Raw genomic sequence first — 19,652 nt, forward strand, 5'->3', positions numbered from 1 at the left:
GGGTGTAACTCACCTCTCTTTATCTCACCCCCTCCGACTCTCGGGTGATACGGAATTCATCCATTTCCAGCCCCAACTCCTTAAAGTGGAGACACAACATGTGCACACTGAATTTTATATATAGAGGTACTCATTTTAACAGCTAGCAAATCACTGTCAGTAATAATTTTGATCTGCAATCTCACACAACGTATGTAACAGGTCTGTAGCAGGTAATGAAGGATTTTCTCACTGGAGCAATTGCACACTGTCCATATCTGATTTGCTTGCTAAATAATGCTATAAAGTGTCAGATTTTCAAATATCACTCCACTTCTTCCCACTTGCAAATTCTCCAGTAACTTTTGCATCACCACAATACACACAGGTAACACCAGTTTCTGTATTGTACATAAATATTTCCCCTGAACCCTCCCCCAGGTGACTGACGGTGGTGAACTCAGTGATGGCAATGCCAATGAATATGAAGGGAAGGGCAGTAGTCTGTCTCATTGGAGTCTGGCACATTTGTGATGTGAAAGCTACTTGTTGCCCAGGGCAAAGGTGTTTGATATCATTATGTACCCAGAGAGAGTGGGACAAAACATGTTCTCACGGGTAGAAAGTCCAGAACAAGAGGGGGTGGAACAAGCAACAGACACAAAATGCTGGGGGAACTCAGCAGGCCAGGCAGCATCTATGGAAAAGAGTACTAATGCTGAGTTCCTCCAGCAATTTGTGTGTGTTGCTCGGATTTCCAGCATCTGCAGATTTTCTCTGGTTTGTGACTGGAGGCAGAACAAAGGTGATTTTCACAACAGCTGATGTAAAAGATTTTGTTCCCTTTCTCCGGGTTCCCGATCCTTGCATTTAGACAGCTGGAGCTCAGCTCTGTCTGAGAGACCCATCGGTTCCCATTCCCTCATCAGCCGGAAGCTCCCCGGGGCCCGTGTACGGATGGTGGGGCTGAGAGAGAGGGAAGAGAGCAGGACTGTCCCGGGATTGCGGGTCACGGAGTCCGGAGTCACAGCAACTACCCGAAGTCGGTGTTGAAAACGCCGCCCGGTGAGACCCCCAACCCGGAGATCCCTTCTCACCTCAACCGATCATCCGGGGCCTTTTGTGCCCCGCGCGCTGGTGAGCTCGAGCTTGGTCGGTTTAACGGCTGGGCTACTGATCACGTGACCAGCTCCTCCCCCACCGCTGTCAACAGAGGTTCACGCGCTGCGCTATTCCCATTGCTGGGAAGCGATGTCAATCACAGCTTCCAACCAATAGCGAAGGCGGAGCAGCCGAGAGGGCGTTACCCCCGCTGACACCGTCTCCCGAACTTTCCGTCAGGGCGGGACAACCGTCAAAGTAAATGTCCGCTTTCTGATTTATTTCCATTTCCCTCCGAGGGAAGTTGGGGCGTTTGTGAAGCGTCTCCTGCGGCCGGAGTCTGATGTGTCGCTGAGAGGTAGGAGGAGACCGCTCGGCCCGTCGGTTTGATGCCGGTTCCCCGGGGAGGGAGAGGATGAAGACGGTGAGAGAGGGGGCGGACAGGATGTTTGTCCCGGTGGGGACAGGAGGGGCTCATCTGTGGAAATGTCTGAGCCCACGGTGGTGGCGATTCACCACATTGGGGGGCAAACACCGGCAGACTGTTGCCCTGCAAGCGGGGCCAATGGTCCGGGCAAAGTGACAATTATTTGTGTTTTGTTGAGACTGTACCGGGAATATGGTGTAAAATCCCGCTCCCCACACTAACACGGGTCACACAGACCAAAGAACAAACTGCCGGAGGAACTCAGTGGGTCGGGCAGCATCTGTGGAGGGAAATGGACCGTCAACATTTCGGGCCGAGACCCTCCCTCTGGACTGAGAGTGGACGGGAAATAGTCCGAGAAAAGAGGTGAGGGGTGGGGATGGGGCAAGAGCTGGGGAGTGAGAGGTGGATCCAGGTGAGGGGGAGGTGGGAAGGTGGAAATAGTGACGGGGGTGGGAGGTGAGTGGTTGGGGCAACACGGGGCTGCAGAAGATGGAAATTAATTCCATGATCGAGGAGATGCGGATCGGGCAGAAACTTGTGTTTGAGATGGGAGAGCTGTAAATGTGAAATAAAGTGTGAAATGCGGCCGATGGGTCGGGCAGCGTGTGAGGGTCGAAGGGACGTCACCGGGTCACGTGGGAGACCCTCTACCGTCACGTGATCCCGTTTTAACGCAGATCAGCAGCATCTGTGGGTTTGTCCCCGAGGCCCCGCCCCGCCCCCCCCGCTCTGATGACGCAATAAGCACATTGCGCATGCTCACAGTCCCGGGATCGGCAGTGTTTTTTTCCTCCCGTCTTTGTTGAAGCGGGTCCGGAGCAGCGGATCGTCAGCGGGATCGGGATCGGGAGAGGGTCCTCGCCCCCTCGGGCGGGGAGCCGGGGTCGTCAGCGGGATCGGGATCGGGAGAGGGTCCTCGCCCCCTCGGGCGGGGAGCCGGGGATGGGGGGGGGGACGGATCATTCTCTGCGCAGCGAGACCGACAAGATCCATGCGGTGAGTATTGAGTCCAGTCCCGAGCGATGCTGGGCAGTGAGTCCTGTTAACTTTACCGAACTGGTGGTCTCATCCCGCTTCCTGGACAGAACCTGCCGGGGTGAGTCCGGGTTGTGAGACCTTCACCCCGAACCTTGGGATGCTTTCCATGGTGTGTTGATAAAAGTAAGTTAGGGGAGAAGGGTAAATGCCAAAGTTCCTGTTAATCTTTGTCATTTTAGTTCATAGTAGTATGTACTGTTAATTCAGTATTTGTATATTGCTGGAAGACCATCAGTGATCGTCCTTGATCCCTTCTCCCACCTGGTTCTATCTGCTCATTCCCTGCCCATCTTGTTCAATCTCTGTCCAGCTTGTATCCCACCAATGATTACATACCAATAATCTCTCTTCTACCGTTGCCTTCATTATAAAGTATTTTACCTCACTGAGTTATTTCTGAAATCACTGTTTGGTACCTGGAACTACCAGAGGATTCATTTAATGCAGAATGCGGAAGGACAAAGACAGTCACCACAATTTTAGTTTCAAAGTTACCAAATGGCTGCTGTGTTAATCTTTGTCAGCAGGAGACTCTCCGCATTTAAAGCTGAGTCTGTTATTTCCTGTTTTGGTCATTTTTGGAGAGGCCAGGAACAGCCCACGGGATCAGCAGGGAGTGGTGTACATTTTTATCGCTCTCTGGTCACTTCCTGTCATTGAGAGTTAGTGGCCTCGGGAGCAGATGTAACACTGATAGTGGGGTGGGGAGGATGTTGTGAGCATCGACTGTATTAACCCTGTGATGGAATGAAGAGGAAGCTAATTAATGTGGGACTTACATTTGTGTAACTTTGGTCAGGCCGTCACAAGCATCTTGCAATCAGTCAATTTACTGTAGAAGGAGAACATGCTGGAAATGTTCAGCGGATCGGGCAACATCAGTTCTGATACTGGGTCTTCCACAGATCCAATCTGATGTACCGAGTTTCCAGCATTTAATTTCAATTTGAAGTGTAAAGCTTGTTATTCCTCTTAGCCTACAGGAAAGGTAATTGTACTGAGCAAAATCTCATTTAGCAATACAGTAATGATAAAATGTGTTCAGTTTAGCTGCTGGAGACGATGTGAAACGTATCCATGCCTGCTGGTGACCCATGCCCAGGTTTTCCAGCCCAATATCTGGCCCAGTCAGAGGATTATCAGGTTCCCATTCGACCACAGGTTGATGCAGGAGTGTTAGTTTTTGAACTCTGAACGGCCAAGACTTTGCAGCATGTTACTGGCAACAAGGGAGTCCTGGGAAAATTGGTGCATGGTCTATTATCCTGCGATACAGACTCCAGGCATATGGAACTGTCATTTTTTGGGATTTGACCAGGTCAGTACTTCTGTAGATGGGGCTGGATGTTCCTCCTTCCACAATGATTCAGAAGTCTCGGGTTGCTGGACATTGGTTGTGGGGATGATGTGTGAGGATTCTGGGGTCGGTAAGTGGCACATTCAGCTGTGTGATCCTATCACAGACTTTGACCAAGGTAAAATGAACCCAGGGATCGAGCTGCTTGGGCTTATGAGGTGTTGAGTGAATATTTCTGGTCTGGAGTCAGGTGTTTGTTGCTGGAGTTCATTTGGAAGCAATGATTGATAATCTGAGGAGAGAATGAGATCCCATTCCAGCCCTCACAGGGAGAACCCTGTGATTAAGTGTTTGCAGCAGTGGAATTGGACCCAGGGGATTCAGTGTTCAAACCATGTTTGGAAATTACCCCTCACTGTCACCTGTCTGTTAGTCAGTGGTCCTGGGCTTGTGCTCAGTGGAGTTCAATGGGATGGTGGGGGTGGGGGTGGGGGTGGTGCTTGTTTAAGGAAATCTACTGAATGCTGAGAAGCCTGGATACAGTGGACATGGAGAGGATGTTTCCATTAGACGGAGAGTCTGTGATCTGACAGCACAGTCTCAGAATAAAGAAGCGTCCTTTTAAAACTGAGGTGAGGAGAATAATTAAGTGAAGGGTGGCTGATCTGTGGAATTTGTTGCCACAGGGTGTGGTTGAGGCTGCCGTTTGGGTATATTTATGGCAGAGAGTAATATATTTGTGATTGCTAAGTAACTTCAGGGTTACAGGAGGAATATGGTGTTGGAATAAAACTCAGCCATGTTTGAATGGTGGAGCAGACTCGATGGACAAAATCATCTAATTCTGTTCCTGTGTCTTGTGTCTTACCATGACTGAACGATGACTCCTTCGTATCCCATACCAGGTTTTATGACATGTGAGGGACAATTACAGATTTGTTCTCTGCGATCATTATATTTGTCTTCAACGTTTAAATTTCAGTGTTTTGTTTTTTGGAACATTGAGCAGAAATGTTTTCCTTTGTATTGTTAACGTGCTTCATTATCTCTCTGGTTAAAGTTAGATCTGGGCTGAGAGATTTATTAGAAGAAAAGACGGCAACTAGAACTGAACCACGACTGAAGATGAGGGAACAGCAACAAGTGAACCAGCCCAAGGACTGAGAGCACCAACTGGAGAGAACCCTTCTGACTTGGGGTTTCCATAGATTCATTCGGGATATAGTCTGGTGAGTCTCATTTACTCAAACACTGGTCCTTTAAATATCACATACTTGTACAAGGGAAGGTAGGAAATTGTTGTGGTGAGACTGAATGTGCCCAGAAGTACCAGGTAGGCCTCTGTCAGACCCAGTTACAATCACTTCTGGTCTGGTGATGTACTGTCAGTATCCCAGCTCTTTAAACTCACTCACATTCCCTCAGTGTTTGCTCATTTCAAGGTCTTGCATCTTGTGATGTAGCTTTTGGTCACTTCTGAGTGGGGAGGTGGAAACAAAGGGGAGAGTTAATACTAAACATCTTTCCAAAAAAAAAGTAATTCTTTGAGCTTACTTGCTGCAAACCTGCTTGGCCTTTTCTCCTTGGAGTGACAGAGAATGAGAGGAGACCTGATAGAGGTGTATAAGAGGTGCATTGATCATGCGGATAGCCAAAGGCTTTTTCCCAAGGCTGAAATGACTGACATGAGGGAGCATAGTTTTAAGGTGCTTGGAAGCTGGTAGAGGGGGATGTCAGGGGAGTTTTTCCACACAGAGTGGTGGGTGTGGAATGCATTGTTGGTGACGGTAGTGGAGGCAGATACAATAGGGTATTTTAAGAGACTCTTAGATAGGTACATGGAGCTTAGAAAAATAGTGTTATGCGGTTGGGTAATCCTAGACAGTTTCTAGAGTTGGTTACATGGTCGGCAGAACATTGTAGGCTGAAGGGCCTGTAATATGCTGTAGATTTCTATGTTCCTTGTTCAAACCTATACCCTATACATTTCCAACCAACTGATTGATATAGATGACAAGTAACAGTGGGTGTAACCCTGGGGAACATCACTAGGCACTGGCCTCGAGTCCAAGAAACAGGCTCTCACCATCACCCTCTGCTTCCTGGCATTCAGCTGTTCCCAGACTCTGGGGCTCTGTCACAAGCACAATGTTAACAGGAAGATTAGTCAGTACTTGTTGCTTCCTGAAAGGTCACCTATCCTGTCTGATTCAATGGACCAACTCCTCCCTTGTTTATGACATAACTTACCCCGGGACCCATCCTCCTGGGTCATGCTGCGTCTGATAACCCACATCCCCAACCTCCCTCCACCCCGCCAATGACCCCACATCCCCAACCTCCCTCCACCCCGCAAATGGCCCCACACCCTTTCCATCATTTACCCCACACCCGCACACGTAGACTGATCACATCACCCACATCCTCCCTCCCAGCCTGGGGAACCACAACTAATTGATCCCACAGTCTCGGGCACGAAACTAAAACCAGAGCTGTAAGACCAGACAGCCTGGACTCTCCAGCCATCCGGCTCGGTCCCGGCCTTTTTCCGCTGCAACTAAAGCTTGATTTACACAAACCCGGGATCAGCCCCTTCCTCACCGCCAGCTAAACAAGAAAACTACCGACATCGGCTGGAATTGCCACTGTGCTGCGATTTGCAGGATGTCCCTGTGGCACCTCCAGAGGTCGGATGGACAACACAGACCCGTCCTTTCAATGTGACATCCCTGAGCTCCACATCTACTCCATCCAACCAAATCTAGGCAAACTTCAATGACCAACAAATATAGTTCTTCTCAGCGATCAGCTGTTTGAATGATAAACGGACTTAGAGGAAGGGTTGTCTATGGTCCACATTGTCAGGGTGTTGAGTTTACCAGGAGACAGAGACTGCAGGGACGAGAGGTTTCCTGTTGACTAATACACTGTGTGTGGACCCCGCTGGCAATTCTGGTGTTGTGACCCGAATCGAGACAAACACCAGGCTGCCCACTCCACCAACAACACGGCACAGCCGGACACATAACAGGGGACTTTACATCTCACAACACTGGATTCAGTGATGAAACCTGTGATTAATGTTGTTGTCCCACTGAAATAATAAGAAACGTCCATTCAGGTGCTTTTAAATACGAGCGCTCCCCCACTGGTGACGTCACACAGGGTCCCCCACACTGGGATCTGCCCTCACGTGCGCGGGGTCTTACGCACTGGAGAGCTCGAGTATTATTGGACTTTTTCTATGGTTTCTATGATTCACATTGTCAGGGTGTTGAGTTTACCAGGAGACAAAGACTGCGGGGACGAGAGGTTTTCTGTTGACTGATATGAATCTGTGTTTACACTGCTGCCAATTCCAGCTTACATCCGTAAAACCATTGTTTATGAAATTTGTGAACAACAGGATACTGCAATGACTGAACCAGATCACCCTGGAAAGTCCTCCCCAGAAACATTTGAGGTTTTGTGACACAACTAAAGAAAAAGGCCACACTGCCCACTCCATCAACAACATGGCAAAGCTGGGCACATAGCAGCAGACTTTACCTCAAAAAATGCTGGATTCACTAATGAAACCTGTTAAGTTTCCTTCGTTGTTCCCTGAAATCATTAAAAATGTACAGTAAACAGCTTTTGAAAAACGTTCTTGCCCACACGTGACGTCACTCTGTGCCCCCACATGCCTGATGCCACGTGTGGGATCCCCACCCCGGGGTCTGACTTCACTCTGTGCCCCCACATGCCTGATGTCACGTGTGGGATCCCCACCCCGGGGTCTGACTTCACTCTGTGCCCCCACATGCCTGATGTCACGTGTGGGATCCCCACCCCGGGGTCTGACTTCACTCTGTGCCCCCACATGCCTGATGTCACGTGTGGGATCCCCACCCCGGGGTCTGACTTCACTCTGTGCCCCCACATGCCTGATGTCACGTGTGGGATCCCCACCCCGGGATCTGACTTCACTCTGTGCCCCCACATGCCTGATGTCACGTGTGGGATCCCCACCCCGGGGTCTGACTTCACTCTGTGCCCCCACGTGCCTGATGTCACGTGTGGGATCCCCACCCCGGGGTCTGACTTCACTCTGGTACCCCCACATGCCTGATGCCACGTGTGGGATCCCCACCCCGGGGTCTGACTTCACTCTGTGCCCCCACATGCCTGATGTCACGTGTGTGTCACGTGTGGGATCCCCACCCCGGGATCTGCAATTCCTTATGTCACACTGGCACTGAGACAGTTGAATTTTACCGGCTAAGGCAACAAATACCTGACCCACCCACCACCCCACACTCTTCCCATTGGGGAGAATTGATGTCAATCACTGCTTAAACCCAATAGCGGAGATGGGCCAGCTGAGAGGGCATTACCCCACTGATGTGGTCTCCTACTCCTGCCGAACACCCCGTCAAAGCAGAACAAACCTCAAAGTAGGCATCCCAATTTTTCAATTATTTCCATTTCCCTCCACGGGAAGTTGGGTGCGTTTGTAAATTGACTCCTGTGGCTGGAGTATAATGGATCGCTGACAGGTAGGAGGAGACTGCTCGGCCCATTGGCTTGATGCAACCTCCTCGCAGAGTGAGTGATCCGGCAGAAGGACGAGGGCGAGGGATTTTACTGAGAGGATAAAGATGGTGTGAGAGGGGGTGGACAGCATGGAGTCGAGAGGTTGTTTGTCCGGTTGGGGGATCAAGGAGCAAGATGGGGGAAGGAGCCCATTAACAGTGGGGAAGGGACATGAGGGGCTCATCTGTGGAAATGTCTGAGCCTGCAGTGGTGGTGTGCAGAGATATTCACCACTTTGGGGGGTAAACACTGGTAGACTGTTTACCTGCAACTGGGGCAAATGGTCTGGGCAAAGTGTAGATTGGAATGGTGTTGGGGGGCAAGGATGGACCGGTCTCAGGTCTTATTGAATGACAGGATGGGCTGAGTGGCCTGTTCCCGTTCCTGTTGTCTGTGTGTTTAAAGAGAAGGAATAACCAGATCCTCCTTGGATCTGCAGGATTTCCCAGTGGGTGTAGTAGGGTCCGGTGCTTGGAGCCCAGTTGTTCCCAAACTGTGTCAACAATTTGGCTGGGGGACCAAATTCAACATTTCCAACTCTGTTCTTGAAAAGAAATGTATATTTGTACATTGTTAATGATACAAAATATATATTTATGATTATTGACACAACATATATATTTTCTATATTGTTAATGATATAAAACTCATATTTCTATATTGATAATGACACAGAATTGTGTAATTTATGGTCCGTGTGTTATCTGAATGTTCTTGCCTGTGATGTTGCTGCAAGTCAGTGTTTCTCTGTACCTGTATCTTCCTGTACTTGCGCACTTGTCAATAAATTCAACAGGACCTGAGAAAACTCTGATATTTGATTAGTGATGATTATCTTGGCAGCTCGGTAGGTCAATTATAGAGATACTGTAATACACTGTTAATTACAAGACAGTGTTACAAATTACAAGTTGATGAGCAGAGGGATCTTGGAGTCCAAAGTTCATCGCTCCCTGAAAGTTGCTACACAGATTGACAGGGTGGTTAAGAAGGCAAATGGCATGGTTGTCTTTATTAGTCAAGACATTGCATTTAAAATTCAGGAAGTTATGTTGCAGCTTCATAAAGCGTGAGTTAGGCCACATCTGGAGTATTTCATAGAGGTCTGGTTGCCTCATTCCAGGAAGGATGTCACTGTCCCTGGAGAGGGTGCAGAAGAGCTTTACCAGGATATTGCTGGATTATAGGGCATGTGCTATAACAAGAGGTTGGACAAGCTTGGGTTGTTTTCTCTGGACCCACGCAGGCTGGGGTAAGACGATGGAGGTTCATAAGGGTACGAGACGCAAAGGTAGAGTAGGCAGAGTATAACGTTTTACCCAGGGTAAATATGTCTAAATCACGATGCATGCATTTAAAGTGAGAGGGGGTAGTTTGAAAAGAGATGTGAGGGGCAAGTGTTTTTTTTTCACACAGAGTGGTGGGTTGCTGGAATGTGCTGCCTGGTGTGATGGTAGCGGCAGATACATTGGGGACTTTTAAGAGATGTTTAGATAGAAACATGAATGTGAAGGAAAATTGTGTAGGCAGAAGGGTTTAATTTAGTTGGCAATTTGATTAATTGAATAGTTTGAACACAACATTGTGGGCCAGAGGGCCTGTTCCTGTGCTGTACTGTTCTATGTTCTGTGTCTCTTGTCGAGAGGTTTCGGGGTGATGGAGGCAAAATAAGTGAGTGGAAACAACAGGTCAGCTGGAGCCCAAAGTGGGAAATGTGAGATCACCCACTTCTGTAGGAGAAACAGAAATCCTGAGTGTGATTAAATAGAGATGGACTGAGGTGCAGTGGGTAGGGAGGGAGGTCAAAGGTACATTATATTTATTGCAAGAGTTATTGGGTATAAGAATGAAAATGGCTTTAACAATTATTTGTGCTTTGTTGAGACTGTACCTGGAATATGGTGTAAAATCCCACTCCCCACACTAACACGGGTTATACAGACCAAAGAACAAACTGCCGGAGGAACTCAGTGGGTCGGGCAGCATCTGTGGAGGGAAATGGACCGTCAACATTTCGGGCCGAGACCCTCCCTCTGGACTGAGAGTGGACAGGAAATAGTCAGAGAAAAGAGGTGAGGGCAAGAGAGGTGGATCCAGGTGAGGGGGGAGGTGGGAAGATGGAAATAGTGATGGGGTTGGAGGTGAATGATTCGGACTGCAGTCGATGGAAATTAATTCCATTGAGGATTATCAAAGAGGTTACAGAGTATTTGTTATGGAGAGTGCAATGAAGATTCACCAGACTGATCCCTGGAGTGGTGGGGTCATCATATGAAGAAAGATCAAATGCAATAACCCTTTCATTTAGAGAATCGAGGACTGAGAGGTGAACACATTGAAATGCACAACATCATTACCGGTTGAACCAGGGATCCCAGTCTCTGAAAAAGTGGGTGGACTGTCCGGGACTGAGATGAGGGGAAATGTCTCCACTCCGAAGGTTGTGAATGTTTGTAACTCCCCACCAGAGAGGGCGGTGATTACCCTCACAGAATAAAGAGGCTGGCAGATGGGTGGAGACTGAAGGGATCGAGGAAATGAGGATCGGGAAGAAACGTGGCTGAGATGGGAGAGCAGCTATCATCTTGTCATTGGTTGGAGGGGCTGAATGGCCACCTCCTGCTGTTTCTCACTTGATGTTTCAATGTTCCTGTCCAGTGAGGCCAGAGGAATATGAATGGAAATTAGTGTTTGTAAATATAGAAGTGGTTTGAATGAAACCTGCACAATTCTTTTTTGGGAGTGAATTGTCTGTTGGACAGTAATGGGAATCAAACCCGTACTTCTGTGACCCAGGGGGTGCAGGGATGGGACAGGAATGATGCAGAGAGAAAAATTAAAAACGTCGCTGGTGTAAATGTGAAATGTGGAGAGTGTGGCAGGTGGATCAGGCAGTGTGTGAGGAGCGAGGAGCAGAGTCACTGGTTTAAATGAGAGATCCTGCACCCATCACACGATCCTGTTTCCCGCTCCCTTTTTGCAGGATTGTTTCGGAGGCCCGGCCCCTGCTCTATGACACACGATCACATTGTGCATGCTCAGTCCGGGATGGGCAGTATTATTTTTGTGTGGATGGATGCAGCGGATTGTTTGTGGGGTTCGGATCAGGAGAGTGACCTCACCCCCTGGGGCGGGGAGCCGGGGAAAGATCATTCTCTGCGGGGCGAGACCAGCGAGATCCCGTAGGTGAGAATTGAGGCCGGTCCCGAGCGGTGTTGGGCAGTGATTCCCGTTATTTCCCTGAACAGCCGGCTTCCCCCCACTTCCCGGACAGAACCTGCTGGATGGGTCGGGGTTGTGGGACCTTCACACTGAACCTCCTGAGACGAGCCGTCGCTCAGCCCCTGGTGCTGTGGTCCTGGGAGCGGGATGAGGTGGTGAGGCCGGGACTGAACCCATCCATTGAGATGTATCCTGGGAACTTCATCTCCATCACCTGGCCCGGTAGCGGATCCAGACTTCACCTGGATCGATACCTGAGTTCAACAATTGTTTCCATGTATCTGGGCTCCTAAAAAAAAATCTACATTTCACTTAACTCTCCCTAAAGAAGATCCAGCCCGGAAACCCAGGCTGTCTAATAATCTCCACACCACTAAAATGGGAAACCTGTTTATTATTGTCATGTATAGAGGTTCACTGAAAATCTAGTCTTGCGTACCCATCCACACACATCAATTCATTAAAAAGTACATTGAGGTGATACAAGATAAAACAATAACAGTGTTAAAAAGCATTATGGTTCCAGAGAAAATGTAAGGTCACTTCAAGTTACATGGTGAGGTAAGCTGTCCATCTTATCACACTGGGGACATCCAGTTTGCTTATAACAGCAGAATGGAAGTCGTCCCTGAGCCTGGTGGTACATGATTTCAGGTTTATGTAGCTTCTGCCCAATGGGGAATGGGTGAGAAGTGAGAATGTCCCAGGTTGTGGGGATCTTTGAGTACACGGCATGCTTTACTGAGTCACTGGGAAATGTAGATGGAGTCCATGGAGGGGAGGTCAGTTTCTGTGATGTGCTCAGCTCTGTCAACAGCTCTCTGCAGTTCCTTGCAGTCATGGGACAGAGCAGTAGCCAGACGAAGGTGTCAAGTATCTGGATGGGATACTTCCCACGGTGCGTTGATAACATTGGGTTAGGGGAGAAGGGTATATGCCAAATTTTGTGTTGTTCTATCTAGATCAATTTAGAATATTTTATACAGTAGTATCAACTATTAATTCAGTATCTGTGTATTACTGGAGGACCGTCAGTGACCGTCGTTGATTCCTTCACCCATCTGGTTCCATCTCCTCATCCCCTGCCCATCTTGTTCAAGCTCTGTCCAGCCTGTATCCCACCACCTCAATGATATATATCAACAATCTCTCTTCTGCCGTTGTCTTCATTTTGTCTCACTGAGTTATATCTGAAATAGGTGTTTGTTACCTGCAAGTACCAGAGTATTTATTGAGTACAGCATCAGGTAGGGTAAAGACAGCCATTACAATTTTTAGCTTCAACGTTACCAGATGTCCGCTGTGTTAATCTTTGTCAGGAGGAGACTTGGAAGTAGAAATAACAGGCTGATAGTGGGGTGGGGGGGATGTTGTGAGCATTGACTGTATCATCGCTGTGTCGGAATGAAGGCAAAACTAATGAATGTGGGCATTACATTTGTGCAACTTTGTTCAGGTTTGAACTTTGTTCAAACATCTTGTAATCAGTCAATAGTTGAGCATCATTGCATCATTTGAAGTAAAAAGAGAAAATGCTGGAAACATTCAGCAGATCGGGCAGCATCTTGGACAGTCCCAGTTCTGATACTGGGCCTTCCACAGTTTCTCTTTCCACACATCCAATCTGATGTACCAAGTTTCCTGCACTTTAACATAAAACTTAAATTAAAAGCACATTATTCCTGTTAGCTTGAAGGAAATGTGATGATTGCGTTGGGCAATATCCCATTTTCTTCATCTCCAACCATGCCACCAGATCTGAACCCACTGTAAGGATTTATATCTCACAAAAGGCTGTACGAACCCGTGTCCTTCTCTGGTACAGAGGTCACTGACACCCTCTTCCCAATCTGCACTCGCAGCCCATGCTGGTGACAGCTGTTCCCAGATTCTGGGACTCTGCAACAAACACAATGTTAACAGTAAGATAGACAGTAATTAATATGAAGATAGTATTGTTGCTTCCTGAAAGGACATGAGAGCTAAGCTGTCTGATCCAATTGACCAGATCCTCCCTTGTTTACAACTTAATTTGCCCCATGCCCATTCTCCCCGGGTCACGCAGCATCCGATAACACCCTGTACCCCAACCTCCCTCTACGCTGCCAATTGCCAACATCCTTCCCACCATGCAGCCCGCACCCACACATGTAGACAGATCCCCTTCACCCACATCCACCCTCCCAGCTGGGGACGCACAGCTAGCTGATCCCACAATCCCAGCTCGGGCACAAAACTGGGGCTGCAGACTGGAGAGCCTGAAGCCTCTGGCTGTCCGGCAGAGCTCGGTCCCAGCCCTTTCCCACTGCAACCCACACTCAATTTACGCAAACCCGAGATCAGCCCCTTCCTCACCGCCTCACGTATAGGAGAACCGCTGGGGTTGGCACCACACCTGTGCTTTGAGGGGGTCTACCGCGGCACCATTCGTGGCCGGAGATCGCAGCATCTGCGGGTTTCATTTCGAGGCCCCGTCCGCCACACACTTGGCGCATGCTCACTTTTCCTGGGTGGGCGGCGTTTTTCCCTATTCTGTGTTGGGATAGTCTGTGGGGTCGGCATTGGGAGAGGACCCTCGCCCCTGGAGCAGTGAGCCGGCGGAAGCATCACCAGCACAGGTTGAATTTCTTTCTTTTCAAATCTTTTTGTTGTTATATTATACAGAAAAAATAACAAGTACATTGAAGTAACAACACTTACAATGTCTCAAAAAAGACATTATCTTAAAGACTGAAAAAAAATTTGTGATATCAAAAAAACCTACTAAACAGAAAAGTGAGAAAAAATATAGAACCCATTAGGTGTACAACCCCAGAGTCATGTGTCATACAAAAGCTTCTAAAAATAAACATCAAACCGCCAGCAAGAAAAGAAAATATACTAAAAAATTTACAATTAGATCGTGGAAAAATTATATCAATTAGCTCAAATGATAATAATGAGCAAATGAGCCCCATCTTTTCTCAAAATCAAATAAAGGTTCAAAGGTTTGACTTCTAATTTTCTCCAAACTAAGACATAGCATCACTTGAGAGAACCATTGTAATGAAATGGGAGCTGATGTATCCTTCCACTTCAACAAAATGGCCCTCCTAGCTATCAATGTAACAAATGCAATAACATGTTGGTTAGACACAGAAATACCATGAATATTTTGAGGAATTATTCCAAAAAAGCATTAGGTTCCAAAAATTATTCCAAAAATTTATTAGGTTGTAGATTAATTTTAAGTGCTTTAGAAATTGTTGAAAAAAAACAACGTCCAGAACTGTTCCAATATAGAACAAGACCAAAACATATGTGTCAGTGTAGCTATCTCAGTTTTACATCTATAGCAATGACTATCAACATTAGAAAAGATTTTAGAAAGTCTCTTCTTCGTCAGATGATAACGATGTACAATTTTAAATTGAATCAATGAATGGCTACCACAAATTGAAGAAGAGTTAACCAACTTCAAAATCCGCATCCAATCCTCTGTCATAAAAGTCAAATTAAGTTCCTTTTCCCAATCTTGTTTAATCTTAGATAAAGGACGCTTATCCCATTGTAATAATAAACTATAAATTCTTCCAATAGATCCCTTGATCAGACGATTCACAATCATGATAGTATCTAACAGGTCAGCCTTCAATATGTAAGGAAAATTACTTCAATACTTCTGTAAAAAATGTCTAACTTGAAGGTATTGCAGGAAGTGTGATTATGAAAGAGAATATGTATCAATTAATTGTTCAATAGACATCAATCTATCTTCTTTAAATAAATCCAAAAAAAGAATTAATACCTTTAACTTTCCAAAGGAAAAAAAAAATTGGATCTCTCAAAATAGGCTTAAAAAAGTAATTTTGAAAAATTAAACTACAAAGTTTAAATTTTTTAAGATTAAAAAAATTGCAGAACTGGAGTCAAATTTGTAAAGAATACTTAATCACAGGATATAGGTTTAAATTAACAACTTTAACTAATTGCATAGATAAAGCAGCTTCCAATAATGAGATTAAATAAAACTGTTTTACAACTTTCAGTTCCAGGTCTACCCAAATTGGCTGATCACTCTTATCAACTCAGTATAACCAAACAGACATGTATCACACATTAACAGCCCAATAATACATTCTTAGATTAGGCAAAGCAAGACCTCCATCCTTTTTCAGTTTTTGTAAGTGACATTTACTAATTCCTGGTCTTTTATTATTCCAAATAAAAGATAAAATAATAGAATCAATCTGATCAAAAAAACTTCCTAGTCAAAACAGCAGGAATATCCTGAAATAAATATAAACATTTTGGTAAAATCATCTTTTTAACTATATGAATACGACCAACAAGTGAAAATGTAAGTGGACTCCATCTACTAAATAAATACTTCATAGAGTCTACTAAGGGAACAAAATTGGCTTTATAAAGATCCTTATATTTTTTTAGTAATTATAATACCTAAATATCTAAAAGAGTCTGTGACTTTAAAAGGAGTATTATCATATATAGAGACAGAATCATTTAAAGGAAACAATTCACTTTTACTGAAATTTATTTCATATCCTGAAAAAACTCCAAATTCATTAAATAATTTTGGCAAGGCAGGGATAGATTCATCAGGGTTAGATATATAAACCAATAAATCATCAGTGTAAAGAGAGATCTTATGCATGGTCTCATTCAGAGAAATCCCAGGGATATTTTTAGCTTCACAAAGAGCAATAGCAAGGGGTTCTAATATTATATTAAACAAAAAAGGACTTAATGGACAGCCTTGCCTTGTCCCCCGTGAAAGCTGAAAAAAAAGGAGACCTACAATTGTTAGTGACAACAGTAACAATAAGGCTTTATATATAACTTTAATCCAATTATTAAAATTAGCACCAAAGTCAAATTTCTCTAAAACATTGAATAAATATTTCCGTTCGACTCAATCAAATGCTTTTTCAGCATCCAAAGATACAACACATTGTGGAGTTTTAAAAGATGACGAATATGTAATGTTAAATGGTCTCTGAACATTTGAAAAAGAATAGCGACCCTTTATAAAGCCTGTTTGATATTTAGAAGTAATTTTACCCAAAATATGCTCCACTGGATTGGCCATTATCTTTGACAGAATCTTAGCATCGACATTCAGTAATGAAATAGGTCTATATGAAGCACAGTCAGTGGGATCTTTATCTTTTGTAAGAATTAAAGAAATAGAAGCCTCATAAAAAGTAGAGGGTAAGTCACCCTTCGCAAAAGAATCCTTAAACATTTCCAACATATACGGAGAAAGCAACTTTCCAAATTTTTTTATAAAATTCTACAGGATAGCCATCAAGTCCCGGGGACTTACCAGATTGTATTGAAAAAATAGCTTTATGAATTTCAGTTTCAGTGATTTGAGCATCAAGAGTTTTTTGATCTTCAGCCGAGATTTTAGGAAAAACAATCTTTCGTAAAAAAGCATTCATTTCAGAGGAATCTAACAGACATTGAGATTTATCAAGTTCAGCATAAAAATCTTGAAAAATCTTATTAATTTCTTCATATTCCTGAGCTGAGGTACCTTCCTTCCTACGAATTTTCATGATTTGCCTTTTGGCTGCAGCCATTTTTAATTGAGATGCAAGCAGTTTATTATTTTTATCTCCAGACATATAAATTTGGCTCTTTAACTTAAGTAAATATTCTTCAATGGGATGAGTTGATAAGAGTTTATATTGTGATTGAAGTTCCACTCTTTGTTTAAATAAATTAGTATTGGGGGAAATTGCATAGATATTATCTAAATCTTTAATTTGTTTTGAAATTCTATCTAATTCTGCTTTAGTTTGTTTTTTTAAGTTTAGCTGAATAAGAAATAATCTGACCATGTAAAAATGCTTTAAATGTATCCCATATAACTAATTCAGACATACCCCCTATATCATTAAAAAGAAAAAAAATGCTTTTATCTGGGTTTCAATGAAACTGACAAAGTCAGAGTTTTGCAATAATGTCTGAGACATGCGCCAAGGTGGGCGGAAAAGAATGACATCATCAAATTCAAAAGACAGACTCAGAGGCACATGATCAGATATAGCAATAGCATCATATTCGCAAGTTTTAACACTAGACAAGAAGTGGGGATCGATTATAATATAATCAATCCTTGAATATTTTTATAAACATGTGAGAAGAAAGAATATTCTCTATTATCAAGATGGAGATACCTCCACAAATCGATCAACCCAAAATCAATCAAAAAGGAATTAATAAATGACGCGGATCGATTTGGAAGTCGCTGATTGGTTGAGCTCTTATAAATCATAGGATTTGAGCAGCAGTTTCCCCGCCCATTATCAGCATATATTCTTTTAAATCAGGCAGTAAAACAAATACCTTTTTTAAAAAAGAAGGATCATCTAAGTTAGGACCATAGAAATTATTCAAAACAACTTTTCTGTTACCGATCGTTCCTTTAACAATTAAAAATCTACCATTTGAATCTGATTCAATATCCTCTTGAATAAATATATTAGGTTTAATAAAAATAGATATGCCTTTTGTTTTACTCTGAGAAGACCATTCCACCATCCAAAAAATCTATTTTGATCTCCCTCCCTGATATGTGTCTCTTGAGCAAAAATTATATCAGGTTGGAATCGGTTAATAATTTTAAAAGTCTTTTTCATTTAATAGGATAATTCCAACCATGTACAATCCATTTTATTATATTAATCCGTTTAAATACCATACTGTAATTTTATTCTACTTTACACATATACAGGGCACATACCAATACGGGATGATCAGAAATGGCGGTGATGAAGAATACAACCAAATAAAAGCACGCATGCTCCAGAACCACCCAATGGGAAAAAACTCTTAACTCTAATCCCACCCACCCCCACCCGGAAGCCCGAGAAAGGCAAGCGATCTACGATCAAATTCAAAGCTACTGACCGTTCTGTCTGTGTTTTCTTTCCCTCCCCCATTAGTAAAAAAGTAGAGTGACATTGTTTAAAAAAAAGCAATAAAGTCTCAACAAAAAAAGCTATTTACATTCCATCGACTAATAAACAAGAAAGAACCAAAATAATGTTATCTCTTAGAAAGAAAAACAGCTCCATTTTTAAGTTTCATATTAATTCCCTAAAAATGCTTTAAATTCAATTATAAATGTTATAATAAAACAGAAAAAATATATGAAAAGCCCTATTAGTAGGAAAAAAAAACTACCAATTAGCTGATTAAAGAAAGAAACAAACCAATTATTAAATTAAAGGAATAAATCCCCTTATCGTCTTCTCTCAGTTGAATGTTCAGATGATCATTTAGACAGATTATAAGATTATAGACCTGGAAACTAGGTCTTGACGAAAGAATATACGAATTGTTGGGCTGCAGGAAGGAGCTGAAGATGGAGATCTAATGGCTTACTTTGGTCAGCTTTTCCACACTTTATTTCCTACCGTTCTATCAAAGCTGCCTGCTATAGAAAGGGCACACAGGGCGTTTATCTTGAAATCGAAGTATTCTAGTAAACCAAGATCTGTTCTGGTTTGCTTTCATCACTTTAAAATTAAAGATCAAATAATGCGACAGGCAAGAAAACAGAATTTTTAGATTTATGGAATCTGAGCTCCGCTTTTACGAAGATTATCCAAGAGAGATTATGGAACAAAGATCAAAATATGCTCTGGTAATGAAACAAGCATATGCTAAAAAAAACTTTTTCCCTCTTTGAGGTATCCGACAAGAATTAAAGTTTTTCCTGCTAATTCTCCTCCATGTACTTTTTTTGATCCAAAAGCTGCACTGGACTTTGTTCAGGCTATACCCGCCGCTGCTGAATGAACTATCTGAAAGGCTGTTTGGCTTATTCGCATTTTGGAAAGCAGATTTATGAAGGTCATTTGTATATTTCATTGAGAGACTAATTAAAGAAGACAAGGAGAGTTGTTCATTTTTGCATATTGTTGGTTTTCCTTTGGAAAGATTTATGGCTCAAGTACGACTGTCTAAATGAGCACAGGTTGAATTAAATGCAGCACG

General features: G+C 44.0%; 1 protein-coding gene across 9 annotated transcripts in view; it reads left to right on the forward strand.

Moving 5' to 3' along the window:
* The first annotated feature begins 2,305 nt into the window (after window positions 1-2,305).
* The window catches only part of LOC140208383 (uncharacterized), a 46,898-nt gene continuing 29,551 nt past the window's right edge, over window positions 2,306-19,652 (forward strand). For 3 of the 9 annotated variants that reach the window (XR_011888755.1, XM_072277024.1, XM_072277031.1), the window contains exons 1-3: window positions 2,308-2,506; window positions 4,906-5,074; window positions 18,385-18,525. The gene's annotated coding sequence lies outside the window, so the exon portion shown is untranslated. Of the gene's footprint in view, window positions 2,507-2,600; window positions 2,672-4,905; window positions 5,075-10,304; window positions 10,493-18,384; window positions 18,526-19,652 lie in introns of those variants that run through there. The other 6 variants (XM_072277026.1, XM_072277029.1, XM_072277028.1 and 3 more) reach the window with 6 other exon arrangements.

This window comes from Mobula birostris, chromosome 13 (genome assembly GCF_030028105.1).
Source record: "Mobula birostris isolate sMobBir1 chromosome 13, sMobBir1.hap1, whole genome shotgun sequence".
Taxonomy (NCBI): Eukaryota; Metazoa; Chordata; class Chondrichthyes; order Myliobatiformes; family Myliobatidae; genus Mobula; species Mobula birostris.